Source organism: Sorex fumeus, unplaced genomic scaffold (assembly GCF_029834395.1).
Source record: "Sorex fumeus unplaced genomic scaffold, SorFum_2.1 ptg000128l, whole genome shotgun sequence".
Lineage (NCBI taxonomy): Eukaryota > Metazoa > Chordata > Mammalia > Eulipotyphla > Soricidae > Sorex > Sorex fumeus.
This window is the reverse complement of record NW_026606185.1, coordinates 37,450,536-37,464,539: the sequence shown is the minus strand read 5'-3', so window position 1 is coordinate 37,464,539 and position 14,004 is coordinate 37,450,536. Positions and strand designations below refer to the sequence as shown.

Sequence of the window (14,004 nt, the reverse complement as noted above, 5' to 3'; positions counted from 1 at the left end):
CATTTTACTTTCTTAGCAATCCTAATGTAAAATCTTCCTAGTAGCAATTTGCAAAAGGCATAGATGCTGTTTTTACTTTTTTGGTTTTGGGGGCAAACCTAGGGGGAGCTCAGGGTTTATTCCTGGCTCTGTGCTGAGGGACCACTCCTGGCAAAGCAGGTGCTGGGGACTGAACCCATGTCGGTAGGTGTGCAAGGTTTACCAGTCTCCCCACTGTACCATCACTCTGCCTCTCCACTCTATTGACATAGTTATGAATTGAGGCCATTTCTGATTGTGATTGCAAAACCATGTAAGCATCCTCATTTAAAACTAAGCTCTATCCTTACACTGCATATGGCCAACCTCGGTTCAACCCCTGGCACTATATGTGGTTTTCTGAGCACCGCTAGGAGTGATCCCCAAACACAGCCAGCAGTCAGTCCATAGAACAGCTGAGTATGGCCCACAAACAAACAAATAAACAACAACAAAAAACTCTGTTAGGAAAGTGTCTAGAGGCATTCAGTTGGTCTGGCATTTAACATACCATCATCGACTCTCCTACATACAACCTCTAACCAAATGAGGCTGACCTGAACCCCTGGTAATTGAACTGTTTACCTTTACACCAAATGGACTGGGGAGGTACAAAATCTGCATGTGGTATGTCCAGCATGACTCTGAGGAGTTCATGCCATGAGACCGAGGCTGTGTAAAAAAGAAAAAAAAAAAGACACATGCACAGGCCAGCAAGGCTATGGTGGATCCTTGTGTGCCGAATGAGTTTGTGTGTGTGACAGGATCAAATGTGCTTTCCTTACGGAAGAGCAGAAAATCACTATGAGACTGCTCAAGGAACAAGCACAGACTCAGAAAGCAAAATTTAAAAATGAAGCTTTGACTATTATAAAATAAAAAAATGACAACATCATCATGAACAACAACAACAAACACACACAATAACAACAATAAACAAACCCCATGTCACTGTAAAAGCTCAGGCTGCCTAAGGTTTTTTTGGATTGCGCACTTAAGTTTGATTTCAATTCACCAAATTACCTGTCTGGTTATTTAAGATGTATAAAATGTGCAGCACACGGCACAACTCTCCCTCCCCACCATCTCTCTCTGACTCTGTCTCTCCGTGACTCTGTCTTAAACTTACAATTCTAACTGAATCTGTCAAAAGAGCATAATGTTAGGGTAGCTTCATCAAGAACTGGAAGCCTTTTGAACTCCCATGAATAGGCATCAGAACACACTTAAGATTCAAAGCACAGGGGTTTGGAGTCTTAGTCACTTCCAGATTAAGCACTGTTGGAGTCTCTCATTTTGCAATTCACTATTTATTAAGCAGAGCCATCTGGAAACAATCTTGCTCATTGAGTATCAAAATGTTACCTCCTTTGCCTTTCTCCACTTGCTCTACATAATTCTGTCTCTTTTGACCTATTGCTGCAAGATAAAGTGTATTATAAAAATTAAAAGAAAAACTGAGAGCCCTCCAGTGGTCAGAATAATATATGCAAATACTCAGTTATATACACAATATTCCTCCTATCGGACTTAAAATAATTTTTTCTATTGTAAAAATGCCTGCCCAATTTATTTTATATTACTATGATATTACATATATTGTTTTTTAGCACTAAGTGAAAGCAGATGTTTATCTAAATCATTTAAATAAATCCCCCAAATAGCAGACTACTTACTGATCAATAAGGTATTCTGCATAGTCACTTGAATTTCACCATATAAAAGCGTCCTAAATCTTGCCCAGAAGTGAGTTATTTAATTTCTTCCTTTGTGGCCACTGAGAGAAATGTTGCTGTATATGAAAACTACTCAAGATAAAGAAAAGATACGATCAGTCCGAGCTGTGTCTGCTACTTGTGTTTGCCTTAGACTTACAGTTGTATTTTAATGTGTATATTTCTAGAGTTGTACAAAGCATTGTGTGTGTGTTCCTAAACTGTAATTTTGGTGGTTTGCATAAGAAATGTGTTGGCTTCTTTTAAAGCAAATGCATATCTAAGCCAGGCAGCACCACTTTCATTTGCTTCATCTCTTGTCATCAGATTACCAGTAATGGTTTGGCAGGAAGCCTGGACGAATGGCTTTGCTTTGAAAATTGTGGAGCCCTAACATTTACCCAAGTGCTACCACACTGATTGTTGAGGGGACGTTTTGTTTGTTTGTTTTAACTTAGTTCCTGTATTACCTTATAAAATAAAGTGTGTTTGAAAAAACACACATTTAATCCATGCATTTGGTATTCAAAGTGGACTAATATTTATTTTTTTTTGCAAATACACAACAATATATCTAATTCTTGTAGCCATGCATTTTTAACATTCACACCTTAGAGCAGAAAATATTAAGATAACATTTTGTGCTTTATGAGTTAATTTCTTACTTAATTTTTTTTATATTGTCTAAGTGTTTCAGAGAGAAAAGGCCACCAGTCCACTTCTGTACAGTAATCTATGCAGTCTTCCTGCTTGTCAGTGCTCCTAAGTTAAATTAAAGTCAAGTTCAGTTATCTGCAAATGACCTTCAAGAAATTCAGCCTACTGTAAAAAATGTTATGGGTAATTCTCAGAAAGCATGCTCTCATGGAGTAAGTTATTGCCTAAGAAAAAGTGGGCATTTCTGGAAGCTACATTGTGTCTTTGAGGCCACCTGGGAACCATATCCGAGACTGAAGCAATAATTTACATGTGTGCAATGAAAAATATAATGTAACTTACACACCAGGATCCTCTGCCTCATTAAGTTAAACGCTTCCCTCATGTCATCTTAAAGAAGAGATTATAATACTGTAAATCTAAGTAATTTAGATTTATGTTCTGGTGTCTAGAAAATGGTCACACAGGATATTTTGCAGAACTCCAAATGCTGTAGATTCTAGGCATTTACAGAGTGTAGATATAATTGGCTTTACAATTTGGCAAACAAGAGATAGTTAAGAGTTCTGCTGTGTGAGTATTTAAGGAGTTACAAAGGAGCAACCCTGCAGTGCTGAGAAGGGATCTTTACATCCTCCTGCAATGGGATTTCAAAGGTGTTGCTGACATCATTTTAATTTCTGAATCTTATTATAACCTCAGAGGAAAACATAAAGAAAAGTCAATCAGAGGAAAATGTGCACTGAGAATTCATGCTGCCCATATGCTTGATAGAATGATTTCTCTTTCTGCAATGCAGAATGAATGAATACTTCCCAATAGCATGCTTTTTTAAAAAAAAAACATAGCATTGCTCTATCTCTTAGTTTTCCCATAGAGGGAGGGAAACAGAAAGGCTAAGGAATGACAATCAGAATCCTATTACAAAGTAGACAGGAAACAAAAGGACCTATGATCCCTGTCACTGCACAGCCTGGTATATAACTATGAGTAAACCTAATATGCAAGATTTTTTAAAAATAGAGTTACAGGGAGTATAAAGACTCGCGGAGCAACTGACTTGTTATTTTGTATCAAGGCCATACAACACAGGAAATAGGTACAAAGAAGTAAAGACCGGGAGTAAAAATAATAAAAATAACCCAATTGTTCTTCTTAAATGTTAGGTGCTTTTAGAGGCTCTCATGATTTGGTGTGTCTGAATCATCCTTACAGCATATTAATTTTACAAGAATGCAAAGTCCATCTTTATTTATGTAGATATGTACACCTCTATTATGTTTTAAGATACAACATCTTCCTATGTGACAAAAATACACATTCAACTAAACTCTTTTAAAAAATATACTTTGCTCAGTTTCTTTAAACTATCTTATAAAAAAAATCTGCTAAATAGAAAACTTAGGAGAGTTAAAATGATCACTAAGACTATCTTAAAATCTTTCTGAGAAGCCATCAATAGTTGAGAAAAAATTAAAACAATATTTTATTAAAGTAAAGATAAGCATAAATAAAGGATATAAATAAAAGTGATATTAAGAAATCTTTCATGTTTTAACCTGACATACTTTAGTTTTAGTGTCCTATTAAATGGGATATATAATTTTATTGTCTAGGGCCTGGCAATGCAGTACAGGTCTATGGTGCCGAGAGTCAAGGGGCTGGTGTTCTGGTGGTACTCTGAAGTATGGGCTATGATGGGAACTGAACTTGGATCCTTGAGCATTCACCTCTAACCGCTGGGTTATATACGTGGCCTGAAAGCTGGAATTTTAAATCAGCTAGTTTTCAAGAATTTTTAAGACTTTTGACCCCATCTGTATTAGAATTCTTGTTTTGTGTGGAAGAGACCTCTACATGAGAAAAAATATATGTAAATAAAAATATGTAAACAAAAAGTTATATGTAAACAAAAATATGGAAGAGACCTCTACATGAGAAAAATATATGTAAACAAAAAATACATGTAAAAATATGTATAACTCTAAATCTCAGGAATTAGCATATCAAGAAGCATAAAATAGAAGTGAGAAATATTTATGTGATCTGAACAATATGAAATTAGTTAAGCATCCTTAGAATTGCTAGGCTATATATCTTCTTCATGTTTTCTATCTTTAATGAACAAATGAAAAGTTTATTTTTGCAACTTAGCATAACATAACAAAGTGAAGTGAACATTGCACTTCAAGGTTTTAAACTTTTCAGAAAAAAAATAGCTAATTTTAAGACCAATGTCACAATTCCATATCACATAAGCAACCAAATGAGATTTTTAAAAATAACACAGTAAAAATTGGAAACAATCTAGATTCAGGCGGTGTGAAAGGAAATAATTCTAATTTAACCCTGCTTCATTGACTTGCTTCTAACTGTGATACCCAGAACCCCTAACTTGAATTGTTGAAGCATGAGATTTTGTAAACTCTATGACTTAATTTTTTTATTATTAATTTATCTCTGATAGTATATAGCTACTTCAACATACTTAAACTTCTACCCTCTCTCTTGTCATAATTTCATTTGACAAAAAGTGCTAAAAGTTAAACTGTTCCTCCCTCCCCCAACAAACAACAACCAAAAATTTAAAATTGACCTAGTCTAATATTAAGTGTTGTTCATGATCACAACTCAGACAGGTCAATGTGAAAAGAATCATGATACTTAGGATGAAATGAATAAAAATAAGGACATTGTGAGGGGAAAATTTCCCAGAATAATCATCTGTTCATTCTTCTAGCCAGTACTAAAGTGTTTCTAGGTGCCAGCTACTGAAAACATAAGAACTGAGTGAAACAATCTCTGTCCTTGGTGTTCTGAGATTAGTGAGTTGACAATTAAACAAAGCGCAGTGAAGGTGACTTGTGAAGGCTTGGAAACAGAAGTAGGATTTGCACACAAAGAAGACAGACTAGCCCAAGGTATGATAGTGTATGAAACGCTCTGGACACAGCTATGGTTAATCTTGTTGGTAACTTGTGAACCAGTGGAGAAGAAAAGGTAGAGACTAGTAACGGACCTTTAGAACTTACTATGGAATTTATTTTGAAGGGTATAGTAAGCCACAACAAATTTTTTAGTAGGAGAGCAATCCATGAAAGAGGTGTTGACTTCAATCTGGATCACGTGTTGAGGCATAAATCAAAAGGAAAATTTTTAGACCACATTAAGGCCCAAGTGAGATAATGAAGTATTGAAGTAAAGCAACTGAAAAAAATGGAGAAGACAAAACGCAGGATACTTTGAAAAAGAATGTTAATACTAGATAGTCCAAGATAAAGAAGAAAGAGTCAAGGTCAACAGCTGAGAGAATGGTGGGTAGGAGTGGATTAGAGAAACAAAAAAATTACTAAATAAAGAGGTCAGCTAGGAGCAAATGAAAAGAACTCTTAAGTATTACTGACAGCTCAGATAAGGGTAAAAACCATTAAACTTCAAATAAACATTCATTTGCTAATTGCTCCAAAAGTCCAAATGAATCAGGACCCTACTATGGCTGCAAAAAAAAAAAAAAGAAAACCAAACCTAGAAACAAAACAACCCTAAATCATTAATGATATCATCAGACTGCCTGATACTGTCTCTAGATTAAGACTGAGTGTAAAACAAACACAGTGACTATAAACACAGTCGAGTGAATTTTCTTTCTGGTAAAAGTAATGAGACAATCTAGACTTTCACTAAGGCAAAATATATTTAAAGTATAAATAGGTCATGGCCAAAGAGATAGTAGCACTGCACTGTAGCACCATCCTCTCATTTTTCACTGATTTGTTAGAGCAGGCACCAGTAATGTCTCCATTGTGAGACTTGTTACTGTTTTTGGCATATCAAATACACCACAGTGAGCTTGCCAGGCTCTGCTGTGCAGGTGGGATACTCTCTGTACCTTGCCGGGCTCTCCGAGAGGGGTGGAGGAATCGATCCCAGGTCGGCCTTGTGCAAGGCAAATGCCCTACCTGCTGTGCCCAAAGGGAAAGTAAAATCCCTTAAATAGGGATTAAGGCACTTGTCTAGTAAAGGACCATCGAGATTCAGTACCGGGCACTGCTTATGGTCCCTGAGCAGAAAACCAAGAGTAAGACCCAAGCATCACAAGGCAAAACCAAATATAAATATAAATATTAATAGCCAAAAGTGAATAAAGTGGTAAGGATTTAGCACTTGAAATTTGGAAGACCAGAACTCCTCAAAAGGAGGCTCATCTTTGATGGCTTTTGCCTTTGGACATATTGAGTATCAGGGACAAAACATCTTGAGAAACTATTTACACTTGAACAGCTTTCAGAAGTTTGTGAGAGTCAGGGCCCCATTGTCCAGTGGGACCTCTACCAAGCTAACACAACTTGAAGTTTTTCTCTTGAAAGGCCTAATCCTTACTACAGGAGTGGAGAAAACCCAAAGTAAACCATTCCTCAAATAGATCTGCATTCTTATTTTTCTTCACAGGAGTGACTCAGGGAAAGTTATGTATTGTACTGACTAAGGTGTTTCTGGCCAGACGTACACTTTACTGCCTGGATGAAGCAAACCAATGACCTCTCTGGAGGAGAACACTACCATCATTAGGCTTCAGCTAATTCTCATAAGTACTAATGCTTGGATGGGGGGCAGGGCAAGTACAGTGGTCCTCAGACAGTAATCTTATGCTCAGGGTCACCGTCAATGGTGGTCGGGAAACCCTGAGATGCTAAAGATCAAACTGGGCCTCCTGCATGCAATATTCATGCTCTATCCCATTGAGCTATCCCTCCAGCTTACAAGCAGTTTTAAATATACAATGACAGCAGATCGTCAAGTATATGCAAGTCAATGAATAAATAAGAGACTATGAGTAAGAATGAATGAGACCAGTTGTAGAATTCAGGTCTCCCAAAGAAGAATAGAAAGAGTTATGCTTGGAATATCACGTTTCACTCAAATGAGAGAAAGAATCCGGAGTTCTGACATCCGTCGACGATCAAGAATCAGGGACGCTGTCTCATTTGCCAAGGTGTCGAAAATCAGATGGGCTGGTCACGTAATGAGATTTAAAGACGACCGCTGGACTAGAGCTGTTACTGACTGGATTCCACGGGATGTCAAAAGACCGGGTGGCCGCCCACCTACCAGATGGTCAGACTTCTTCGTCAAGATCGTGAACGATCGGTTTGAGGCCCTTCATGTTCCCGGAGCGAACAGATGCCATTGGGCTACACTAGCACGCGACAGGGACAAATGGAGACGTTACTGGCGCCTGCTCGAGCAAATCGACGACTAACGGGAAGTTAAGTGATTAAGTGATGAGTAAGAAGTGGAGAGGATACTAATATTCTAACAGAAACAAATCCAGTAATCAGGAATAGTTGGAATAACAAAATTATAAGGACAACTATACTTACTATAGTTCAAAGAAATACAAAGCAAAATTAATAATTTCAGAAGGAAAGTAGAAACTGTGAGTGATGAAATGTTAGCAGATATTTTTTTCCAGACTTTCCCCATCCACAAAATTTGCTCACAGAAATTAAATTTCTTATATTCAAAATTAATTTTTTAAAATTTTGTTTTGTTCATGTATTACATAACAAAATCAAAAGCTCACAGTGATAAACAGTGAATATTTTTAATGGATAGTTTATATATAACCATTAAATATTTGCTGAGTGAAAGGTAAGCAAACATGCACATGTTCATGTGTGCACATCCATGTCTGGGGAATACACATGTGCAGAAACTTACGGCTTTTTCATAGACACCTATAGTTTCTGCCAGGCTCTGTCCTATTGGCAATAGTTCATACAGCTGGACAGAGCAAGAACAGGTGTTCAAATGTCATCAGAAGCATTTATAAAAGTACCACCTATTGGTAGAGAAATGAATATCGATAACAACTCTTGCAAGTTAATAGGTTAATTATAAATATTATGGAAGGTTAATTATGATTAAAAAATCCTGCCTACTCTTTCCAACTCATTTGGCTTAACATGATACTTTCCATGTAGTACCACTTGTACGTAAATTTCATAACTTCATCTTTTCTAACAGCTACATAGTACTCCATTGTGTAAATGTACCAAAGTTTCTTTAACCAGTCATCTGTTCTCGGGCACTCAGGTTTTTTTCCAGATTCTGGCTATTATAAAGAATGCTGCAATGAACAAACAAGTGCAGATGTCACTTCGACTATACCTTTTTGACTCTCTGGGATATATTCCCAGGAGTGTTATTGCTGGGTCAAATGGGAGATCAAATTCTAAGATTGCATTCATCTGGGGAACATAAAGCAACAAAATGGGAGACTAATACCCAGGAATGGCTGAGATTAGTACCAGGAATTTTGCTCCATGACTTGGAGGTCAGCCACACGTTCTAGGGGAAAAGGAAGCTCAGATAGAGAAGAGAGCACCAAATAAAGGGTGTTGTGAGGATCCTCCCTGGGTGGGAGAAGCATGCTGAAAGTAGACTATAGACCAAACATGATTGCCACTCAATGACTCTCTTGCAAAACACAGTACCCAAAAGAAGAGAGAGAGAACAAGGGGGAATGCCTTGCCACAGAGGCAGGGTGGGATGGGGGGGCTGGGGGGTGGGAGGGATGCTGGGACCCGTGGTGGTGGAGGATGGGCACTGGTGGAGGGATAGGTACTTGATCAATGTACAACTGAAACCCAAGCACAAGAATCTATAAGTCTATAACTGTACCTCATGGTGTTTCACTAATTAAAAAAAAAAAACATCCTGCCTAAGTGGAGGGGAGGTTTGGTGTTTCAACTGAAAGATAAGTATTCCAGATGTACTTAGTGCACAGAATTAAGAAGACTCAACATTCAGATTTTTTCCGGAAGGCAGGAGGTACCTGGTGGCAGTCCTCACCAGAAAACTGAGACAGCAGCCAACCAAACTGTGCTCTGCCAACTCCATATTTTACTGGGTCCAGGGTCCTGTTAGATTGTTCAGATACTGTAAACATTCTAGCGGTACCATTATAATACTTGTTTTCCTTTTAGTAAAATAATAGTATCTTATTTATTCCTGTCAAGTTTAAGCAAAGGACCCATCAAGTCACTCACTGTTTACACCTAGTTTAACCAACAGAGTTCCTTAAATTAGAATTAGAATCCGGTCTATCTGACAGGGAAAATAAAACAAAACAAAAATACTGGCCCATTCCATGTAACAACTGTCCAGGCCCACACTCTGTAACAAGAACGTCAGCAGATTTATTTTCCCCATATAAAGTAGAATTTTCAATTCACACCATGTACTCTGACTATTATGGACAGTATTTATTCAGCAGGAATGCTGTGCAAGTTTGGGAAAGCTGTCTCTAAGCAGAGCTGGGAGGTCATTTGACAAAACAAAAAATAAAACCTATACATGGTCAAAACATGAAGAGAGCTAAATTTTGTCACTCTTGTAAAGAAAAAAGTTTTGTAATCCTTCAAACACAGTGTGGTAATAGCAAATTAGACAAATCTCCCTCACCCTCCTCCACTCTCAAGCTCTATAATAATCAGACGCCTCCATTCACTTAGCAAATATCAGCTTTTTTGGAGGAGGAGAACCTGCTCAGAATTAATGAGGCGACACCACAAAATAACTTCTATTAATAAGTTGTTCTCTTCTACGAAAATTGCCTACTTTTCCTCACTTAAAATCAGAACATCTTCTAAAGGCTTCTCACGTACCACTCTTGACCATCTCTTTCCCCCATTTCCCCCAGTGTTAAAATTAAGAAATGTCATGGTGCCACATAGGAGAGCTAAAGCCATCTCTCAATAATACCGTTGAATCAAATGCTATTGTAGGTACAGTAACATTCAGCTGGTGTGTGACAGGACATACAACTCCTGACACCTTAACTCAACACAGCTGGGTGTTTAAAGGAAGAGTTTCAAGAGGGAAAACTAGGTGAAGGGAAAACAATTTCGAAGTTACAAACATACAATACACATTTTGAAATAATCAAACACACTGTTCCCTTTTTGTTGCACAAAATGGCTAATGCCAACTAGCTCAAGAAAGTTAGAACATTTGGGAAATCTTCATTTTGATTTTTTCTTGTATATCAAGAAGAAAAATCACACATTAACCTTCCCAGAGAAGCACTGCACATTAAAAGCAATCTTTTCACTTACCCTAGAGCATGTACACCTTGATCTCTTGAATCCTTTTAATTCCAGTACATCCAGAACATGTATGAATTCTTAGCATATTCATTTAAAGAAGAAATGAGCCAAATGGCTAATTATTACAGATCATAACAAAGCTCTCTGAAATTCTAGGGAGAGATGGGAGTTTAGAAATCCAGCTTCTAGATCCTGGTGTGTACTGTGTCTATCTTTAACTTGAAAATGATTTGGTTTCACATTCCATTGAAGTCCCACTGGCAGATGCCTTTGGTAAGCTCACCAATGGCAGGCTTTCAAACACCCTCCCTCTCCGCCCTCCTCCCTCAGACTGAGCTTCCGCTGCTCCATCTAACGCTGATTTACTTAGCTGTCTTTTTACCTGTCTTTTCGCGGGTAAAAGGAGATGCTTTCACTGACGGCTATTACGGAAACACTTGGAAGTTGAAGATCAGCCCGAGGACTCGCTGTGCTTTCCCTCTGCCATCCCCTCCCCCTACTTGCTGCCAGAAACCAACTGACTTCCAAACTTGGCTGTCTGAAAAAGAATGTTCTCTGATTGGCATTCCTGGAAGCAGGGAGCAAAGCAGCTCAAGTTCTGTTCTGTAACTCAGCATGAAAAACTTCCCAGGTATACGTAACAAAAAGAAGTGAGTTTTCTGTATTATTATTATTATTTTTTATGCCGAGTAGAACGGGGCAAATATTTGGGGGGCATTACAAATAGTTTGGTGGTAGCACTGCATTTAAGTTTCAATATTCACAGACAATTTTGCCCAAAATGGCTATTGAGGCAGTAAAATAAGGGAAATGACAAATCTTTTCATAAAAATTGAACTTTTTTAGTAATAAATGTGTTGGGACCCATTGGAAGCAGAGACAGAGGGCTGCTTGCTGGCCACTGTTCTGAAGGGCTGCTGCAGCTTTGCAGTGACAGACAACCGTACAGTAGGTCTTGTGGTGAAAGATTTTTATTAAATTAAATTATAATCATATTTTTTTAAAAATTTCAAACAAAAGAATGGGTGCAAAAAAAAAACCCAAAACAACATTTCTCCCTTCCTATCAAATATTCCTTCCCAGGACTTTCTTGCAAACCTTCAGTGTGAGGATTAGAAAGGAAACACGTGTACAGTGAAAAAAACTGTTGTGAAAAGAAATGAGGAATCCCACATCTCATCAATTGATATTTGAACAAGAATCAATGAAAGTGGAGTCCCTTAAAATCACTACTAATAAACTTGTGCTGAATATTTATTTTGTGATTAGGAGGGTCAAAGGTCTGTGCTACTGAAAGAATTTTCCTACTGATGTCCAAAGAATGAGTTTAGTACATGCAATTTTACTACATGCAACTTCTTTAAAGCATGGTAAAGGATTTATAGTTTTTGTAATCAAATGAATCACCCAAAGCATTTTGGAGTTACCAAATTTCAACTGGCTGTGGCTGCCAACTCAGGCAACTGTCAGCTGGCTGAGCCCGTGGCAGTGGTGTGGCCACAGCTGCTCCCTGTGACTTGTAGGGACATCTCAGAAATATTCAAAGGCAAAGGTTGATATCCCAAAAAAAGCATTCTTTCTGTTTCTTTGTGGTCGGCTTTAAAATTTCAGCTCTAGGTGGTCTTTCAACACATCTGAAGAACACAACTTAAGAGAATCAGTAGTGAAAATCTAAGAAACGGAAATCTCATTAATTTATTTCAGTAATTTTTCATGTTCCGTATAGATTGGTGTTCCACCAGCTGGCTCACTCCATAACCTAGAGTTAATTTTGTGTGTGTGTGAGTGTGTGTGTGTGTGTGTGTGTGTGTGTGTGTGTGAGTAAGACAGAGACAGAGAATGTGTGTATTTTTTTTTTAGGGGCATCACCCTGTAGTGTTCAGGGAAATTCCTAGTTCTCTGCATGGGGGTCATTCCTGGCTGTGCTCACCATCTGTGGTACCAGGAATTGGACAGGGTTCAGGTCAGATGCAAAGCAAGCACTAAACCACTGTAACTATCTCTCTGGCTTCTATTTTAAGGAAATTTCAGGCTACGTTCTAAGCTGAGAAAATGGGGCATCTCAATTACTTCAAAAATAAATAAAAAGAAATAATCAATCACCTAGAGGGCCTATGTCAATGGCCCTATAATTCTTTTTTTAATCAAAATATAACATCTGTAAAGGTAAATGGATAGTGTCAAACACATGTGAACTGATGACTGGGAGCAGGCCATCTGATTCACATTGAGTCACACTATTCACTTATGTGGCATCTTTGACTGAATACTATTCAATAATTTACATCCAGGAAGCATTTGTTGAAACAGAAGAACTTTTTTTTAATGTGTATATTTAAACCTATAGGAAAATGTTATACACTAATTCACATTTTTCATAAATATATTTTACTTTGTCTTAATGATTATTATCTTTTGGAGGGGAAAATTATTCTTTTTTCACATTGTTAGCCAAAAGATACATGGAAAGAATACAGAACACCCTTAAAGACAACCCCGCCTTCTAGAATCATGATATGTTTTAGGTATGACTGATTGATTTTAAATTCTAACATAGAATATACTTCTAGGAACATTTACGATGATCTTGTTAGGATCTTTGTTTCACATTAATTAGTAGCACTGTCCTCCCTATATTGTTCACTGATATGCTCGAGTGGGTACGAGTAATGTCTCCATTGTAAGACTTGATGTTACTGTTTTTGGCATATCGAATCGCCAAGAGGAGCTTGCCAGGCTTAGCTCTGCGGGCGGGATACTCTCAGTAAATTGCCAGGCTCTCCGAGAGGGCAGATGAATCAAACCCGGGTTGGTCACGTGCAAGGCAAACACCCTACCCGCTGTGCTATTGCTCCAGCCCCATTAATTAGTAAACAGTAAATTTGTTTTTATTGAACTGTCACTAGCACTACTTACTGCAACATTCATCTATCAAAATCTTCTAGATTATCTACACTTAAATTTTTATTTATACCAATTTTCATTAAAATTCAACTGTCTTCAGTCAAAAGTTAAGTGAGAACAATGGATTTATTTTCTGTCTTCCTCCTCAACCTTCATGAGAAAACTGATAAAATTTATAATGACTAGAAGTTAGTCTTTATCATGGTAAATGTTATTTTTCTCTTTCATAAGTGCTAAAATATCAAAGTTAGTATTTGATCAGAAGAATTATCCAGGGCTTGCTTTCAAAGGAATCTGGGCATGTAACAGAAAAATACAATATTCTTGATTTATAAAAATGCAACTAACCTCTAGTGTGTCTTCCAGAAATAGGTCTTATATGAGCATAGATCTTTGGATGCGATGTTGATAGCACAATCCTCACAGCAGTGACAAGGTTTTCAGACTCAAGTCTTAACTGAGCTGCAAGGCATCAATATATGAAGAATTTGGTCATTAAAAAGTAATGGTCCCTGTAAATTTTACTCACTCTCATCCTTAAGAGATTGGCATATGTTATTCTTAGTAATGGCTTTGCAGAAGACTTAAAAAAATTTTTT

At 37.5% G+C, this 14,004-nt stretch overlaps 1 protein-coding gene across 3 annotated transcripts in view; it reads right to left on the bottom strand.

Annotated features, from left to right (window-relative positions):
- Nucleotides 1–14,004, bottom strand: part of DTNA (dystrobrevin alpha) — a 356,746-nt gene that overhangs the window by 252,650 nt on the left and 90,092 nt on the right. For all 3 annotated transcript variants that reach the window (XM_056138272.1, XM_056138273.1, XM_056138274.1), the window contains exon 2: nt 13,754–13,867. The gene's annotated coding sequence lies outside the window, so the exon portion shown is untranslated. The remainder of the gene's footprint in view (nt 1–13,753; nt 13,868–14,004) is intronic.